Genomic DNA, 20,681 nt, shown 5'->3' with positions numbered 1-20,681 from the left:
CAGAATTCTCTGAAATGCTTAGATTTTAAAATGTAACAATTTTATAGAGATCTTTCAAAAGATAATTATAGATTATTAATTGCTTAATAAGTATAATTTTATCTTGATTATTTGGTTATTTTCAACATCTTAGTTTTGGCCCAAGCTATAGACTAGAATCATGTATTCCTAAAGTAAAATGGCTCCAGATTGTTGTATATTTTAAAATCTTCTGTCTCCTTTTTGAAATCATTTTTCTGTCTTCACTATCAGTGTCAGATTTAAAGCTTCATTTTTTCTTTTTAACTGTCATTGCCCTCCCCCCCTGGCATCTCACTCCTTTTAATATGTCAAAACCTAGGAATCATATAAGCAGATTTCTTCAAACTGAGTCTAAAATGAGAGGAAACAAATTTAAGTGAGTGCCTGAGTAGCTCCTCTTGAGTAAGTGCAAATACTTTAGAATGTGAACTTTGCGCTGTCTGTCTGTGTACTTATTTGCTTACTTTTAGACAATGGACTGTGTTTCCAGTAGTCAAGAATTCTGGGTCAATGACCCCTAGAGAGAGAAGTTGTTACTGTATTAAAATTGTTGGAAAGTTTGGGCAGGTACATACTTATGCTTCTTACAAATACTACTTAATGAAATGACTATACACTCAATACAAAGATGTTTAATTCATGTTTACTGAACTTCACTGAAGAAGCACTGTATTATCCTATCACTCAGGATAAGAGTAAAAGTTGCATTAGAGAGCTTAGTTTGTGGAAGATTGAGTACAGATATATCCCTATTTTCTACCTTGTCACTTTCCTTATAGGTGAAACTTAAATCTTCATTGAATATGAAAGGCATTATTTATATGATAAAAAAAACAGGTAACTGGAAATTCTAGGTAACTGGTAATTTTTGTCTCTCTAAAAATTAGCCAGAAAACAATTTTTGTTTTAACACTTTTTATTGAAAATGTGTCTAAGGAGAATTACTCCACTTTTCTCCTCTAGAAGGCCAATCTGGCATAAGCCAATTGCTGCATATGAGGACTCCACTTGAGTTCTAGGGTTACTGTTTTCAGTAGCACTTCCCACTATATCATGGTTTAGTTGTATATTCTGATAAGACACAGAACTGACTTTTTATCAGTCTTAGGACACTCACTGGAATTTGAGAATGATTTTAAGAGTTTATTTTATTGATCTTTATTTTATGTCAGCTTTAGACATAACTTTATAATTTTTAAGCTTCTTAATATCACCAAAATCTCTTTAATAGAGAAGTCTTACCTAAGATTTACCTAAGTCTTACCTATTTCTGCCCAATTAGGTTAGGAAAGTTGCCATAGACCTTATAAAGATAGTGTTTTTTGGCAGGTGAACCTTCTAGTCTGAAGTTTTTTGGTAAAATGTTAGTACACAACAACCTACGAAGAGAAATGTTAATATTTTCTTTTATAAGATGAAAGTGTAGTGCTAGATGTTAAAGAATTTTTCAAGTTTACATAAACAGACATAGCTAGAATTTCAACTTTGGTTATCCAATTCTAAAACTGTACTTCTCAAAATAGTTATTCTGTGTCGTACACTGGTGACCTCAGAAAAAAGTGAAATATAAAGAATGGGTTTACTGGGGGAAAATGTTAGTTATATTAAGTTTATGCAGATGGCAGCATTATCTACTGTTCAGCTCCGGTGGACAAATAACCAAATATCTGCTAGGTCCTTCCTTATTAACCAATCTGTTGTTTCTTCTCCCTCTTTCTCTGAATGTGCTCTGATTTCCCATTTGGCACATGTAGCCTTTTGGCAGATGTCTGCTCTTTTTTTGTTTTTCACCTAGCTATCATATTTAGACTGGTGTAGCCACAAATCCATTGAGCCATTCGGTTTATGAAATAAACCATGAAACTTTGAATTAAAATTAGAATTTATAGTGGATGTCAGTATTCCTTTCCTGTGGAAAGGATGTAGAAATAAAAGAATGCCTTATTAAAAACAAAATGGAAAAATATTAATTTTCTTAAGTTCCCTCCTGCAGGGTCCAGGTGTTAGTGATATAAGATAAACAAAAGGCCTTTGGGCATGTGATTCACAAATGACGCACACAGAAAGAGGTGACACTTCCTTCACTATCACATCCAAATATATAGCATGACGTTTACTCAAGTGCTCAAACTAGAAACTTCCTGGTTACCATGGGTTTCTCCTCCCCTCCTTACATCTTATGTCCAGTGAGTCACTAAATTTCATCAATTCAGCATCCTACATAAGTCTTCAATGAATGATATTTTATCTTCATTCTCCTTGTTAGTCCTTCATTGTCTTTTGCCAGACCATTTTATCTCCTTTTCAGGCTCTCTAATTTTTTTACGTTTCTTCTTCCTGTTCCCATTCCAGTATCTTCTATTTGGTCCCATGAACTTCTTGAAAAACAAATTGGTCATGTCAATCTTTTGCCTACGATCTCTAAGGACTCCTTTATCTATTAAAAAATTTTTTTAAGCCTAATTGCCTTTTTTAACCTAGCTTCTCTCTCTATCCTAATTCCTGCCATTCTGCCTTCATGCAGTCTAGGACTCAGACACATCCATAAAGTGACACCTACTTCTTTTGCCCCACAGTTTCTTTACACGGAATGTCTTCAACCTCATCCTTTCTCTGTCATGCAAATCCTGCTCATCTTTGAAGTTCTAAGTGTCACTCCCACCCTCACTCCCAGGCTTCTTCTGTGTTCTCTGTTACGTGGTATGGTGTTTACCCATTGGTCTCTCTGAGCTGTGAACTTCTGGATGATATGGTCTAATTCTCAAATGTATCTTCAGCATCTCTCAATGCTTGGCACTTACAGGAACAAAATAAGTATTTGTTGACTCGAGTGGAAATAAAAACAAGTACAGGATGTGCTTTGTATATCCCAGTAAGACCCCAAACTGAAAACTGTGCCAAGACAACCAGGAAACCAGGTGGTGAAACTAAGCTGGAGGAGGCAGAATGAGGTATACACAGGCCTGCAGTAATTCAAAGAGTCCTGAGAAATTGTCTCTATCCAGCCCTTGTGTCACCCTGGCCTGCCCTGTTCTTCTTTGCTTATTCTACCTAATTTCCTCATTCTTCCTTTTTTTTTTTTTTTGCAATCGCTCAGAAGTGTCCATTTGGCTCAGTCTGTTGAGCCTGCTCCTTTCTCAGCACCAAAGGCTCTCATATTGCACGTATGTGTGTGTGTGTGTGTGTGTGTGTGTGTGTGTGTGTGTGTCTCAAGGTAAGCTCTCAGAAATAGAGCTGGATGTGCCCACTTAGAGAGTTGTGTGAATGGGGGCGGGGGGAGTGGAAGGGTCAACAGAGAATAATAATCAGCTGTTATGTACTGAGTGCCAAATGCCAAGATTTACATTTAATCCTTACAACACCCTGTAGAATGTAGGCACAATTATTATCTCTACTTTACAGATGAGGTAGCTGAGGCAGAGACTGAATCACGTGCACCCTTAGAAGTGGAGGAGCTGGTATCTAGTCAATGCATATCTTAATCTAAAGTCAGTTTTCTGAACACAATTAGTCAGATATTTATAATGGATCATATTACAACGGATCCTTTTCTTACGAAAGTATCTCTGCAGGGCAAAAGAATGAAATGTTTGTTTTTCCCTGAGTTTTTGTGAGCACTGGTGGGTTTTGTTTTGTTTTGCTTTTGGCTTTTTTTTAAGACTTTTTTCTTTTTTAGAATAGTTTTCGGCTTATAGCAAAATTAAGAGGAAGGTACAGAGATTTCCCATACACACTAGTGGGTTTTTCTTATTAAAGATCATTATAGGCAAGAGGATATTCCTGTTGAACTTGGAATTAAATCTCATTGCTTTTCCATTGAGAGTTTTCTGGATAGAAAAGAGAAAGATTTACCTGTCCCATTCCCAGATCTTACACACCTGGCCTCGGGCAGCTCTAATAGCCTATTACTCAATTCCATTCTAACCAGTTGGTAAAATGTTTATTGATATTGATAAGATGCTATGTACAGTGTATAATAGGCATACAAAAATGACGAAGATCATTCTTCCCACCCCTAAACAAACACACACACACACACACACACACACACACACACACACACACACACACAATGTTGTTGAGAAGACAAGTCATTCACAAAAGCACCGTTAACCAACAACGTGGAGCTGTTGGTGATGTGAGCCCTTGAGAGATTTCTGGGTCTTGGGCTGGTGAGGAAATACTTAAGAGTTCTCCCTGGGCTGTATGCCTACTTTCCCCATCTGACCCTCTTTTCTGTGTTACTTTCACTACCAGCTCATTCTCTGTTGGCTCCCAGCTTCTCTACATTTAAACTCTGTGGTATATTCTACATTCAACTGCTTAGCATCATTCTTTATCCACAAGGATTTTCCTAGGTTTTTATCCTGGATGTAATTTTTTTTCCCCTGGGTTTTCGAAGGAGTAATAAGTCCTGAAGATAACTCTGATTTTAAGAAAAACCAAAACTAAGCCACTTGTTGGAGAATATGTGGGTCTTGGCTGTGGGCCAGCCATCAGTTGCTCTTCTTAGCTGGAGGAGGCGGGTCAGCTGGAGAAGCCCCACCGTAGGTCAGGCAGTGGCCCTCTCTCCTGCTAACCATGCCAAGGGGAGCGAGCACCAATGAGCTGCAGCATCAGTGTTAAGGACTGGTCTCACTGTCTGGGTTAGGACTGGTCTCACTGTCTGGGGATTGGAAGAATAAACAAATATTTCCACAGGGCGCGTCCAGAACTGAGTAGTCAAAGTCATTGTGGTTGCAAACAGAACACATAGTGTCAGTATGTCCTGGCGTCTGGGCTCAATTGGCCTTTTTTGGCAGCATCTATAAAGAACACAGAGCATGCTGTAACTCTATGTTGATATTGGGTGTGTTCTTAATATAGCTTTAGTGAGATTTCTAGATCTGTTTCTATTTTGTGTAGATAGCTTTGAAAGTGGAGCCAGGTCTGCATTTTCTGTGGATTGGGCCTTTGCTCAGGATGCTTTGCTCCTCCACTTGAAACTGACCTACAGTCCTCTGGTTCATTCCTTCCACCCAAGAAAGAGGCAGGTTCTCACAAGGAGTCTCAAAAGGCCTTTGTGGTTTTTTTTGTTTTGCTTTGCTTTGTTTTGTTTTGTTTCGCACATGGGATTATGAGCACATAGACATACCTGAACCTCTTTTTGAAAAAACTTCACTATGATGAGTCTGAAAAAAAAATTTTTAAGGGAGTGTTGGTAGCACTTTTTTCTATGACACATTTGATATTTTTGGATGGTAATATGTAGTTTTGAGGTTTTTTCCCCAGATATCTATAAGTTAGGTAAGAAGTATTGAGTGACTGTTAGGATAAAACATATCAATCTTTTGTATACAGTATGGTATATAACACTCTCTAATATACATATACTGTTGCATAGCTTTGAGAATTTTCTTTTTTCTGAGGAGACATCAGGTTAACTTATCTTCAGTTTTTATCTGGCTTCAAAATTAGTGCCTTGTCATTAGCAAATTCACTTCCTAGTTTTAGTCAAGTCTAAGCTTCACAATGGTTGAATTGGTGACTATTATATTTGTTTAACTGCTGTAAAGTAAGTTCGCAACAATAGATGCTTGCACTTAAATAGGCCTGCAGAGCATTGGGGCCCTATCAATCATGCAGAGATTTCCCTCCTGCTGTCTCTTCTGATGGACAATTCTGCTGATGTGGATATTCAAAAAGAAGGGATCAGGAAGAACAGATGATGGATAAAGACAATCTTCTGTCTTGAGAGGAAATCGGAGAAATCCTTTTAAGGAATTTCTTTGTCATGGTGTCAGAGATTAATTATGCTCGTGTGAGAACAGCTTTCTCATTGGGTGAAAAGAGACATTATCCTTCTGACTTGTGACAGAAGATTTTCAAAGAAAGAGAGTTAAAGATTTCAGTTACTCTGAAATCTTCTTATTCTGTTGTCTTCCCAGCATCCTCCAAAACAGGTGGATTACATCCATGACATTGTGATGTTCAACGAGTAATTAATGAATCAGGAATTTTTGGTTCCAGTAACTCCTCCTGTTCCTCATGCAAATCTCTTGAGAGGCTTTAAAACCTGAGTTGGTGCATCAGATTTTAAAAAACCATAATAGTAGTATAGATGGTAACTTATTACAGTGCAGGAATGGTATCTTGTTATAACAGTGTAGAAGAAGAGAAACGAGAGTACAACCAAAAACTTGTACAGCAGATTACTGTACACAGTTTTTAACAAGGCAAATAATTCTCGAATCTGAAAAGGTATCCTTAAAAAATTCAACTTTTAATTGTACTTTAATCTAGGTATAAATAGTGATTATATTTAACATATTTACATTGTGCACAACCTCTCTGAACTTAAATCAGTATTCAGAAAAAGCTTTGAGAGTTAGAGACAAAATACATTTCATAAAACATAACAATAGTAAAGTTGTTTTAAATAATTTTATTTTCCAAATAACTGAAGCCTTAAAACTTAAAAAAATTATTATTTCAGTGAAAGATCTTTCTATATAATATATTAATATTCTATCTTTTAGTAATGCACATTAACTGACCCGGGGTCCTAATTATAAAGATCTGCTGTAGTACTACACTGAAATACAATGACATGTCCTCAGTGACTGCTGAAATATTGAGTGCAGGGCTGTTTGCTCCTGCACTAAGTGGACTGAACAGCCATACTTTTATTTTTACTGCCTACTTTTTGTAAATATGGAGATTCTTTCTTTTAAATGTGTTATCACTTCTCCCCCAAATCTGTGTGTCATATTGCTGGTAAACTGCTGTTTTGCTTTATGTACCTGAAGGTGAGCCTGTACCTAAAATACAAATCAATCACATTTTTTTCATTACTTCGCTGTAAAAATGTATTCTTCTCTTATTTCCAGGTATTTGAATGGTTCTAGGCTAGGTAGTTGAGGTTTTTCCAGAGTCTGATGTCTGGAAGTATTCGTTATTGTACATACGTTTGCACGCACACACATGTACACACACAAATGTGTTCATTTACTAATTGTATCAAATATTAATACTATATTTAATGTATTATTGTAGTGGTTCTGTGACTACGTATCACCAGAGGCATACTTTTACACTCGAGCCTTAAAAATAAACTTGCAGTGATCATCCTAGACTATCTTTCCTGTCTCACCAGCACTACTGCTATGAAATGGTAGCTACACAAAATAAAACTCAACTGCTAGATTTCATGGAAAAAATTCTTTAAACCAAACATTAAGTATTAGTTGATGTTAGTAATTGTAAGTTTTGCAGTAAATGTAATAATTGTAGGGCAGGATTTAGACCTTCGTGAGAGTCATAGCCAAGACCAAAGAAGTGAGTCTTATTTTAATTCACATTTGATTGCGATACTTAGGTGAACAGGTTTAAGTTCAAAATTTAGGATTCTTGTGATTCGTGCAAGATCTGAAATTTGATACATTACCAATTCTATTTTCAGTTTGTGTTTTGAAGATAATAAAATGATGATTTTCATGAAACACAAAGTTTTTAAGAAACAATTTCAGAAAATAAAAGTCTTGGAGTAGATGCAATCCTTTTCTTCTTTATAAAGAGGGGACATTTTGTATTTTGTCTACCTGAAATAAAAATCATCCCGTTATGCCATTCTTGCACTCTTAGCATAATGAATTAACTTTTGAGAGGGCTTTAATTAAAACTGGAGGTAATTCATCTCAATGACAGAACATTTGAAGAAAATAAACCATTTACCAATTAATAAAAAATATAGCCAGTTATAGAAAATGCTTTTCTCTTTGTCTTTCTGACCCTGCCATTAGAAGAGAACAATCAATTTATCACCACCAGCTGCATGAATTCAGTGGAAAAGAACTTCAGTGTTTCTTCTTTTTAAACTCTTGCTGAATTGTTTTGGCAGAACATAAAAGTGGGTCATTTGTACCTAAAATATGTTACCAATGCTCCATTAATCTTAGTGATGGAGTTCTCTCTTTTCCTGTAAGAAGCGGATGAGGGGATGTTACTAGGGAAGAGGAGGTATGCGTTTTTAAAAATGGATGTGTAAATGAATAATAGAGTAAGGTCATTTAATATTTTGTAGCCTGGCCCTTTTGATAATGAATACATGAGTGAAACACCAATGATTGTTTTGAGGTATATTTTATATTATATACTACTAGCATATAATAGCTTCAGCATTAAGAAGAATGTTTCAACAATTTGTGAAAAAGATAGTGTGTGTCTTTGGACGTATACCAAGAAGATCTTCAGTCTAGAAACAAATGGTGTGTCAGACCAAAATAATGTGAGAAGATAGATGAATCAAGAACAAAAGATGTTTTCCTTTGGTTATGTTGTTTTAAATGTAAAAGCTCTGTCGTTCTGCTTCTTATACACAATAATTAAGAGAAAATAAACTAACCTAAGGCTTGAAAGTTTCTTAGCTGTTAAATGAATCTTAGGAAGACCTTGATTATAGTTTCTATAATTGCTCCACATTTCTTAAAATAATTTCCTTAATAAATTGTTTTCCATCTAAACAGTGAGAAAATGCTAGATGGGCAAGTCTACACTGACTTTCCCTCTTGGTCTTTTCTGTTGATTGGCAGGTTTCAAAGGTTAAACTAGCTATGGATGAAAGGTAATCATTAGTGACTTGGTTCCTTTCCAGATCCCTCTGGAAACTGCAATAGCCAACTTCGTTCATTTAAAAAGAAAGGAAAAAAGGTCATTCCCTGAGCAGTTTGGAATGGGAAGCAGCCGCTCTCTCCTTCCTTCTTACTTAAATAAACAAGCTAAATGGAAAAATAAACTTAACTTCTTCACATCTGGTACAAAGCTTCCTCTTTTGTTGAAAGTTCACATGCTGCCTTTGCTATGCCTGGTCGTGTGAATCAGGTGTCTTCCTTCCTTCTGTAAAGTCACTTGTGTAGCTATAATAAGGAAAAACCCTGAATGCTTTAATGGTCCAAGAACATCATTACAGAGAAACAAACAAAATAAAGCCCTAAAATTGGGAATGACATCAGACGAAGTTTGACCCAGCATTCCACATATCTGTTAGTCAGAAAGCAACAGGACCTAATGAGTGATACAGCCAGAAAACTTGAATAAGCAATCAAATTCTAATGGGTACCCCTTACCTTGAGTCAGATTATACTTATTTGTGTGCATGAGTTCCACTGAATGTGACTAATTTTTAAATTTATTTCCCTTTATGGCATAGACCAGCTTTGGCAACCTAGAGCAGAATGCTACTGACAGCAGTACCGTGATTTCTGAGGCACACTGACATTTACGAACCACCAGGATACTGCTAGTCATCAAAATTTATCTTCGCAGACTTCTCAGAACTTTCTTCTGGCATTTGTTCTCTAATGAAATATTTCAATAATTGGTATTTAATAATATTGCAACTTTTTGGTCTAACTTTTCCATGAAATAGTATCATTTGCAGCCACTTTTATCTCAGAATTTTACAGACTAAATGCCTCTTATTACGTAGTTGAGCATTCTGCAATATGGATATGAAGAAACACACCTTCATGTATTGTAGAATTCAGTTATCATTACTTAAAACTTGGTTAGAAGCCATTTGTTGGGGAAAAGTAGAATACAAAATCTAGAGGAGTTGGGTTTTTTACTTTGGATTCTAAGCATAATGTCATCTTAATGACTTTTATGAGAACAATATTTCTCAGGAAGCTGTTGGAATTCTTTTGTTTTAGTGCTCCAATTGATTGATTCATTCTTTAGGTTTTACAGTTAAAAACCTCGTTGATAAACAATGTTTTATATTTTTTAGTACTCTAGTTCCTCGCTAGGCCCACTCTGAAAGGAACAGGTAAAGGACAGATGCCACAGGCGCCCAAGCTGTGGTGGGAGGTAGATATGATGCTCGTCCCAGGAGCAAGTTGCTGTTGTCATGGCAGAATGTTCTTTCCTAATTCTCTTGTGCTCTTAGGTACTTCCTTGGAACATCATCACAGAATGGCAAGGGGCTTAGTAGGTACCATTATTGAATTGTTTCCATTTTCCAAAGGAGGAGATTGAAGCACAGAGCAGCCAAGTACCTAGTCCTGGGATCAGACTGTCAAGTTTATTTATTTCTTTTTAATAATGTTTGGCTAATTGTTACAAATAAGCATCTTGTTTAATTAAAATTATACACAATTTTAATTTCTTTTTTTAATCTAAAAAGTGGTTTTCAAATTCTAATGTAGTAGAAACATCTGGGGTTTAAGGTTACTAAATCTAATAGCCCTTTTTGTGGTATTCAAAATGCAAATTCCTGACTCCTTCCCTAGAACCAGTAACTCATAAACCTCTGAAAGAGAGAATAAGGAATCTACACGGTAAACATGTTCTTCCGGCTATTCTGATGCAGTCTTTGAACTAAATTTTGTGAGAGACACTGATCTAAATGATTCTGAGTTCAAAGGCTACCTCACTGGCCACACAGGATTCATCAGGAAAAATCAGTAGTAATTCCAACCAGATTTTCTATTTTGTTATATGCAGGTGACATATAGCAAATGCTGTAATAGTTGCTAAAACAAACAGTAGCATCCATTCTTTTCTTCCTCACTGTGACTCCTGATTTATCGTTCAGCATTTTCTATCACCACCATCACCATCTGACCAGCATGAGTGACATTCAGAGCCTCTCTGGGCACCCAGGTCAGCAGAACTGACCTACTTGACCTCACCTGACTGTCGATTATTTCTCTCCATAACTGTGACCACTTCTTTCTTCATGCTGTTTCTTTCTAGGATTCTCCTTGGTTTCTTCACTTTTTATCCAAAAATAAAGAGCACTTTGTCTTCCAACTTATGCTATTGGTCCACAAACCTAACTCCATTAGGACGTTCCTTATATTTTGCTTATCAACAAAAATTTTCCCGAGGCAGGTAATAGAATAAAAGATTATAACAGAGAGTGAAGATTTTATTTCAGGATGAAAAACTCTCATTCTCTGTTAAGTTTTAAATCTATCTTAGAAAATTTAAAGTTTAAAAGTGTGCCAATAGTAAGTTAAAATTTACTTATATAGAATCATATAAGAGTAAGGTATAAATCCCATTTTCTTTTAGTTTGACTTCTGTAATAGACCAGGAATAATGTTAAAAACTTGTTTTCAAATCTAAATAAATTCTTTTTGTATGTCATTCTGACCTCAGAAATATGTCTTTAGGAATTTTCACAATTTGTATAAGTAAATTCATGTTTAACCAACTTAACATTTGTTCTCTCTTGAGTTTTAAATAACAGCTATGATTTTAGTTTGGACTATTTCACATATTCTTTTCTATTACTGTACAGAACATAGTATGACTTAGCTTGAAAAACGTAACATATAGCATTTAAAAGGTCTAGGTTTGAATCTCAGCACATAACCTTTCTCAAACAAGTCACTCAATCTTTTGGAGTCTGTATTCTCATGTAATGAATATAATATTATGTATTGATATTCAGAATGTTATTGTGAAGATTAAATGAAGTAACATGTATCAGAGCTCCCAGGATAGTTCTGAGATGTTGTTAAAAAATTTTGGTTAATTTAAATGTTGTTTGCATCTAATGACAGGAAACCTTTCTCAACCTTAGACAAAGATAATATTTTATAGGTATGTTTTCTTTTTTTTGACCAACCTAAAGTTACTGCATCATTCTTATAAAGAACTAGAACCTAGGACATTATAATTATTTCATTTTTACTCTTGTTGCCTTTTTTTTAATCAATAAAGGACCCTTCATTGATGAACCCCAAAGGTAGCTTATTCCTCTGGCAGTTGCCCAATTAAGTGATATGGGTTCATTTGATTGTATATCTGTTTTTTTTTACTTCCTTTGCATGCTTCTGAGATCCCCGCCAGGTCAGCCCTGTTCCCCAACCCCACCCACAGGAACTGATGATATAGGAATATAATGCGGTCTCCACAGCCATAGTTCCTCACATAGCAGCACAATAGAAAGAATAGTGGTTCTGGAGTCAGAGTACTTGGCTGCTTATGAGTATGGTAATCTTATTAAGATTAAATGAGATAATATGCACGCAAGAACTCTATAAACTATAAATGCGTTATGCTTCCTACAGTTACGGATTTATATAAAGAAGAGTATAACATTGATTTTATGCCTAACATATGCCAGGTGCTTTGCATACATTATCTACTATAACTATCTAGGAGATTTTTTCCCCATTTTACAGATAACTAGCCTCACACCATATGATTGTAAAGTAGTAGAGCATAATATGAATCAGATTTATTACTCGCCACACTGCCTGTTTTCTATGGTAGCACAGGTCAGACCATTCTTGGTCCTGCCTCTTGGCTACCAAGAAGAGAGGGAAGGAATAATGAGACTATGGAAGGAGACACTCCATGTATGCGGTCAGAAAATAAGGAGCTATCTGAGAAAATACACTGTTACTGACTTGATAGAGATATTTCTGCCATTGTTTATGTGGTAAAACTGAAAAAGCCAGAGAGGCCACAGCTCTGACAAGGGTTTCTTTAGCTGAGAGTTCGTTGGGTGATGAGTCCAGCCAACTTGAAGTGTGGCTCAGTTACAAGACCCTTTATCTCCATAATTCCTTTTCTTCTGTCAAATTAGGGTGGCTGACTTATATTTTTAAAATAAATATTATAAAAATTTTAACCTTATTATAATTTTATTATTATATCATTGTAAACCTAGAGGATTGGTAAAGCCAAAAAGCTTTTCAGAGTTCAGACTCATTAAACTTTTCCAGTGTTTTTCCACTTGAACACAAATGAAGTCAAAGTTATCACCTGGCTGGAAGGCCCCAGGTGACATCAGCCCATTAGGTGTAAACTGTTTCCTTCTGTGTTACTGCGAGCTTGCTTATGACCCTATTAGGGTTTGACAAAACAATGGGAGTATCTCTTGAAGGGAAAATGAGAGTTAAAGTACTTTTGTTCTTGGTGAGGGATGATAATTATAATCAAACAAAACTCAGGAACTATGATGAGAAATTAATTTTCAGAAAAAAATTTAGGGAAATGTTCTCATTATTATACCTCAATTTGGCTTTAACTTTTAGGACTATTTAAATTATCAGAACCATTTTTGCCCATCCGCTTTATCTGCTACTAGTGATGGAGGGGGTCTCTAAATACATTTGTAAATTTTCAGAATGATTGATGGTCTGTATACCTGAAAATGTTGAGTAGAAGGCCATTTGATCTAATATTATACATATTGTCAGTGACCATTTCTTCTAGAGGACTTTCGATGATTAATTAGTTCTGTTTTACATTGGCATTAGGCTTAACAACAAGGATACCTTAGTGCGGGGGTCCCCAACTCCCAAGCTGGGGACCTCAGTCAGTGGCCTGTTGGAACCCAGCCACACAGCAGGAGGTGAGCATTGGGCGAGCTAACAAGGCTTCATCTGTATTTTCAGCCCTCTCCCCAGTGCTAGCATCACTGCCTCAGCTCTACCTCAGATCATCAGGCATTAGATTCTCATAGGAGCACCAGTCCCTGGTGCCAAAAAGGTTGGGGACTACTGCCTTAGTGAATAAAACTGGCAAACGATATTGGCAGTTATTAAATTTATTTAATATAATTCTCTAACTCCTCCCTTCTGCTGGCCCAAAAAAACCCCAAAATTAAATAGCAAGTCTCGCCTTTTCCACATGATAGTAAAGGTTTTTCTTCCATATTTTCCAATTTATATATCTAAATTGTATTTAAGTTTAGACCTTGCAACAAAAGCAAAACAAGCATATGAAGTGGTAGAAATTATACCATGGCCTAATGTTTTGCTTCTTTTCATTTGGGCAATTCATACCCAAAAGTGTTACTCATTTTCTTTGTAAATGAGACACCAATGTGGAAGAAAAATCACAGTTGCAGAGATCTGAGTTTTTCTGGTTGGTACTTAAAGTAGCCCTCATGAGCATAATGATGAAATTGAAATGATGTATACAACAAATTTTAAAGTCATTACAGGCCTTTAAAATGTCATGGAAATTAAAAGGGAAAAGGGCCAGTGTGTTGAATTTTAGTCGTGAACATGTATTCAAGAACCATTTTTAGGTCTCTGTTCTTCTAGACCTCACTGCTTCAAACACAATTTCGGAGAATTATTATTATTTTTTAATAATTACATTTAAGCACCTAATGATCTAATGAAGACAATTTCGTAATGTGTCAGAATGAGTTCTTTGTATCTTATTTGAATCTTTTGTTGCCTTAAGCTAATCTGCTTTAGGGTTCTGAAATCCAGTCATTTTACAATGCAGACTCTAGCAATGGCATTCATTTGGAATGCTGTCTTTTGTTTACCAGCTTTCCCAGACCTTCATGGCTTCCTTTGGTCATCTGGTGTCTTCACTAATGTGATTGGTACTCCTAGGCTCTGCAGGTAGCCATGAGGCTTTTTAAGTGGGATTTACAGTGGGACTCACCACCCTGGCTACTAATGAAGGGAGCCACAGGGATTTTGTTTTGTTTTTTTCAATCTGTCTTCCAAAAGAGTGAAGGAAAGTTGTGTTTAGGATTTGCTAACTCTCACTGTTTTCCATTTACTTTAATTCTTACAATTGATTTACTAAATGTGATGAAAAAATACAAATATTTTTGTTTTGGAGTCAGAATGTTTCATTTGCTAGCCCTTCATGCTAATCATTAGAATTGTTTATTATTGAACCTGGAAATAACAAAGTAGAGTCTCTGTTTAAACTCAGCCAATTGGCATTTCACCTTTATCTTTTTTCTTTCAGGAGATTTTTGACCAACTTGGTTGTTTAGAAAAAAAAGAAAGTATATGACTAGGAGCCTTGGACTCTAGTACCAGCCTTGCCACCTCATACTTCTATAGTCTTGAGTAAGTCACTTACACTCTTTGATTTCTCATCTAAAAGAAAAGGAAAATGTTACCTTAGTATGTATATATGAGATCCAAGATGATGTTTCATATTCTTCTAGCTTTATGCTTTTTTTTACTACCAAAGTGAATTATGGTGCCCTTTCATGTGATTTTTGGGTAAACCTACCATTGAAAAACAAACTTGTATGTGATAAAATGCTTTAACCATCAGTCAAATTAGTAATTAAACATGAAGTGTCAGTACCTTAATTTTTAAAGTAATATGCTTTGCAGATTATAACCCAGTTTTATATAGAGAGGATTTATTTGCCTATTTTATAATAGTGAAACAAGGAGCCCATGTTTTAATTGCACTTTATAAGGCAATGGTTCTCAGGTGTGGATTAAAGGTTTTCCAGGTGTCATGGGATCTTTGGATTTTAGAATGAGAAGGGACATTAGCAATCATCAGGTCTAATCCTTGAGTTTTACTAACAAGGACTCAGAGGCCCAGAAATGCTCAGTAGCTCATCTGTACTAACAGAGCCTGTAGAGCTGCCAGTAGGGCCCAAACTCTGAAGACAAAAAGGCACATATGAGGGTGGTAGTATCCTAATTACCTCTTATTCCAGTCTAAAAACTTAAAAATAATTTCTAGGTAGTATTAGATTGTTGATCAGTTTCTGCATTGTAGCTTTCAGATTAAAGTCAGCTCAACCCTACAAATGTTTAATGAGAACATACTGTGCACGAGACATTGAACTGAGATGATGCTTCTGCAAAACTGTGCAAAGTCACAGCTCTTGACCTCAGAGACTACAGTTTCACTGGGAGATAAAACAAGTATACAAATTTGCTGTACAAGTTGCTGGGAATAAAAACAATAAAAAACGCAAGTTCTCAAAATCTCAAAAAACTTCTTGAGGATTTCAAAGTCCAAAGGGAGATGGACTTAAATAGAACCTGATAGGTCACGTGTTCAGTAGTAGGTCAAAAGTAAATTTAAAGTACTTTGAGAACTCACAGCTAGGCCTTAAATCAGACTGGGAGAAAGGAAAAGAACTAGTAGTATTGCTACTGGAAAAAATCTCTTGGCCACACAGATTGATATCACTGTAAATTCTTGTCCTTAACCCTAAATACAACTTGATTATATCTTTGACTGCCCTTGCTGAATCCCTCTCCTTTTTCTCTGATCAATTATTCCAAATCTACTTCCTTCTCTTCAAGCCTGTATCCAACTGCCTTTTTCTCAGCAGGGTGCTCTTGTCACTTCTAGAAGCCCCTAAAGAGTCCCAGTAATTCCCTTAACTTCAGCTGACCTCTAAGAACTAGTGAACCCAAGTGCTTTGTCTCCAGCCCTGCTTCCCCCTATGCTTCAGATTTGTCTATCTAATTACTGCTGGATATTTCCATTTGGATATTTCATAGCCATCTCAAAATCAATATACCTAAAACCTGAATGCATCATCTTTCCTCCTCAGAGTACCCTTAATCAGAGAAAGTACCACCATCCTCTCCAGTTTGGAATTTGCATTTTAGAAAAACTGTTCTGGCTGGAACATGCCAAATGCAGAAAGAATGTCCAGTTAGGAAGCTGCAATAATGCAAACTATACCCCTTATCATAGTATTTAATACATTGTATGTAATTGCACAAGAGATAATATAGTCAAGTGATTAAAAACATGCTTTGAGTAAGATGGATCTGTGTCTGATTCCTGGCAACACCATTTATCACCTAGCTGTATGACCTTGAGAAAATCATTAAACTTTCTAAGACTGGATTGCCTCATCTGAAAAATGAGGACAATAATAATACTTAAACGATGTTCTGAGGATTAATGAGATATCACATATGAAGCTTTTAGCACAGATATCTCTAAGATCTTTGAGGGCAAAGACCATTTCTAGCTTGTTTACCATAGTATCTGCAGGACCTGACAAAGAGAAGGCACTCAATAAATATTTATTTGTTGAATGGATATACGAGGTAATGGCATTTCTGAACTGAAGTACTAACAGTGGGGAGAGAGAAAAGCAATGCAAGGTAGAGATCTAGGCGTCATCCCGAATCACTTGCCCATGTCATTAATCGCCAATTCCTGATGATTTAATTCTAGGTATTTCTCAGGTCGAGTCATCATCTTAACCTTACCATAACTACACCATGCAGGCAAGATGGTCCCTCACCAGGACTCCATGTGGTAGTCTGGTAATGCCAGATTGGTCCTGTCTTCTGAACATACTGTGCTATTTCAGAGAGGTGCTTGCTTATTTTTCAATACCTTTCTCTCCTGTATTAGTTAGGATTACATTTGTCTGGAAATGACAAGAAACACCAAATAGCAAGTAAGTTTATTTCTTTCCCAATTCCATAAAGTTTGGAGGCAGTTGTCTAAGGCTAATAAAGCATCTCTGTTATCATCAGGGACCCAGGCTCTTACCTTGTGCTTCTGCCATCGATATGCAGCTTCGATCCTTTCTTTCTCTCTCTTCTTTACCCCCTTGGGACATTATTCCGTTAATCATCTCCTTTCTTCTGTGCCATCACCTCTCCCTTTTCTCTGAGGGAATAACCTTATCCTATAAGCATTCCTCCTTCTAATTATGCTTTCCTGTTATTTTACCTTTCCTACAGCTACCAACTTATTTCCATCCTAATTCACCACACTTCTTGAAAAGAGTACTTGCTACATGCCATGGCACATTTTCATTCTTGATCCTATTTGATCTCTCTTACCTATTGAAACTGTTGACCACCTCCCATTTCTTTAAACTATTGTCTCTTGACTTTCACAAGCCCATTGGTTCCTGGTTTCCTTCCTGCTTCTCCTACTGCTCCCTTTCCATCTGCTTTACTTGGTTTTCCTATTCCTTTGTTTGACTCTCCAATGACAGTGTCCCCCTTGACCCTCTAACTCTACATACTTTCTCCACTGAGGCAATCCTTAGGTAATCTCACCAATACCAATATCCACTCTCTGTGTGGCAGCCGTCTGCCTCCAGAGTCTGTTTGTTCAGTCCTGACTCCAGAGCTCAAGTCCTGAATTTCTAACTACCTACTAAAAGGGCTTTTCTTCTCAGTTCCTTCCTCGCTGATGATGTGCAGTCTCATCACCTCTTCTTAGATTCTTACAGAAAACTTTGGTCTCTAATTCAACTTTCATAGTATCCCTGGAGTTAACTTTCTATTTTTCAAAAATCTGATTGTTAATTTCTTTTTTGAAAACTTCCATTGGCTTTCTTCTTCTAGTATTAAATTCAGACTCCCAATTTGGCATATAAGGTCCCTTACAGACTGGCCTCAACCTACTTTTTTATTCTCTTGTCACTCAACTCCCAACCCCCAACAATGAACTTGCAGTGTTTCTAAAATACACCATACTTTTGACATTCTGTTCCACTGGTGTGAGGTCTTCCCAGTTCTGTCTGATGAATCCTTTAAAGCCATCCAAATGTCAGCTCTTCTCCAATATCTTCTTTATTTCTCTAGACAGAATCACTACATTCTCTGTGCTTTTATAGTATTTTGTTCCTACTTATAGTATATATTTATGTATTCACAGATCTGTCTTTACCTCTAGATTGGATCTCTTTGAGATATGGACTGCCTGCCTTTATTATCCCTCTTAGCACAGTTCACAGTACTTTCTAGGTAAAATGAAAATGATGAAACCAGAAAATAGAAATAGCTTTTGCTCTAATAATAACAAGTTTTCTTTTGGACACATTGAATTGACATATTGAGGTTGAGAGGAGACCAGCAACTCAGAAAAGACTTTATAGCCAATGATATAGATATAGGAGTCACCAACAAGAATAATAAACAACTGATTGGCTCTTATCATTTTCAGGTGATGACTAAAGAAAGATAGAACATAATAAAAAGTGAAGGAAGGGTTGGTAGTGGGAATTTTGGGTACGGGGGACAAAAATCCATAAACATTCTTGTTCGGAAAAAAAAAACATATTTGACACTGTTGCCTGGAGTCCTTCCCCTCTCCCATAGGTATGTAGCCCTTCCACTAATTTAAAGTCCAAAATCTAGAAAAAAAGAATGGTTCAAAAGGTGGTCCTCATCTTCCTTCAAGGATTAGAAGATACTGAATCAAAATTTTCATCTCAGGCTCCAACTGTCTGCTTCAAATCCACCTTGTACATTCTCCTCCTCCTCTCCTGTTTTGGGATGTGTGTGTGTGTGTGTGTGTGTTTCTGCCCCTTTTGAAGCAGGAAAGAGTGGGTAAGGTAAAAATATATCTATTGTTTCCCTCACAAAATTACCAATAAACTAAAAAGCTTAAGAATTTCTTTTTAATGTGAAAAAAATGAGGATTCTATTTATTTAAATAAATTTTATTTCTTACCTCTCTTCCCCTATAATCCACTCCTTTGCTTTCTTAGTGCCTCTAGGAAATATAACACTGGTTTATGTAGATTCTTTAATTAAGCAGGTAAGATGACTTCTGTGTTTCTATAACAGCTTATTAATATTTTTAAACTTGATAAATGGAAAAATAGAAACAAACACCATAAACAAATTCAAAAGGCAAAATGGCAAATGGTGAAACCATTGCAACTCATCTCATATACAAAGGACAAATTCCTTAATATATAAAGAGCTCTTACAAATCAACTATAATACCAACAACCAAATAGAAAAAATGAATAACGACTGGACATGTCAGAGAAGAAAATTCAAGAACTTTTAAACACTTGAAAAGATATTTAATTTCATTTGTAGTAAGAAAAATGCAAATTAAAACTACATTGAGATATTATTTAATCTGTCATGTTGACAAAAATCCAAAAGTAGGTAATATCCTACACTATTGAAGGTACAGGATACATAAATTGCTAATGGCAGTGTAAATTGGTTCAACCCTTAGTTCATTCCTCACTTAGTAAGTGATTCATAACCAGAATTCCCTCCAGCCCATTTTTCTATACTCTTGGCATTTTCCTGCTTGACGTAGACCTTAGAGAAGCTGAACTGTAATTGCAAATGTTTCTGATATGTGGAAGAAATGAAGACTGCTTTGTGTCTGCTAAAACAAAACAAAAACAGGGCAGATTGGCAGTATTTAACAAAATTAAAACTGCATTTATCCTTTGACCCAGCAATTTCACTTCTAGGAATTCAACAAGTGCTAAGTTAGTGTGTATCAGTTAATGCAGGGTTGATTATTACAAAGTCTTGAATAATGACAATGATTGGAAACTAAGTGTACATCATTAAGGGACTAGTTTAAAATAAACATGGTATATATATATGCCAGGGAATTATCTGAAGCCATAAAAAAGAATGAGGACGATCTTTGTGTGCTTATATAGAGAGCTCTCCAAAATATTTTTTAACTTAAAAAAGCAAAGTCCAAAAGAATGAATGTGTTTGACTCGTCTTTACTTATGTATGCATTTTTTAAATCTTAAGTATATATATGTATATATATTTTAAAAACTAACAAAAGTGGCTTCCTGTGACAGGAGACTGTGGGGCAAAGGTTGAAGAGAAAGGTTTTACTACATATTCTTTTCCAATGCTAGATTTTTAATCAGGTAAATATATTATCTACTCCAAAAAATAAGAGGAAGAATTTTTTTAATCCTTAAATAGAAATATTCTATTTTAAATACCTACAGAGGCACAGTTTCCATACTGATTCAATATCAGTAAGTTTTACTTTGAAAATATTTGTGATATCAATATTTCTTAAGTGCCAGCTGTACATTCAGAATGGTGCTAGGTGTTGTGGGGTTATAATAAAAATAAAAGTGAGCAAAGTAAGCAAAGGATTAAGACTGGCTGAAAGAATAAGTGAGGAGTGAGACAATTTGAACAAAGGCACAGAGATGG

The 20,681-nt window shown here is 35.9% G+C and overlaps 1 protein-coding gene across 9 annotated transcripts in view; it reads left to right on the top strand.

Moving 5' to 3' along the window:
• The window catches only part of GREB1L (growth regulation by estrogen in breast cancer 1 like), a 225,124-nt gene that overhangs the window by 75,740 nt on the left and 128,703 nt on the right, over positions 1–20,681 (top strand). For 5 of the 9 annotated variants that reach the window (XM_023530828.1, XM_023530827.1, XM_023530822.1 and 2 more), the window contains exon 2: positions 14,740–14,843. The exons of the other annotated variants lie outside the window; for them this stretch is intronic. The gene's annotated coding sequence lies outside the window, so the exon portion shown is untranslated. The remainder of the gene's footprint in view (positions 1–14,739; positions 14,844–20,681) is intronic. 9 annotated transcript variants of the gene reach the window in all.

This window comes from Pteropus vampyrus, unplaced genomic scaffold (genome assembly GCF_000151845.1).
Source record: "Pteropus vampyrus isolate Shadow unplaced genomic scaffold, Pvam_2.0 Scaffold55, whole genome shotgun sequence".
Taxonomy (NCBI): Eukaryota; Metazoa; Chordata; class Mammalia; order Chiroptera; family Pteropodidae; genus Pteropus; species Pteropus vampyrus.
The sequence above is the reverse complement of the archived record's forward strand: the minus strand, read 5'-3'. Positions and strand labels throughout refer to the sequence as shown.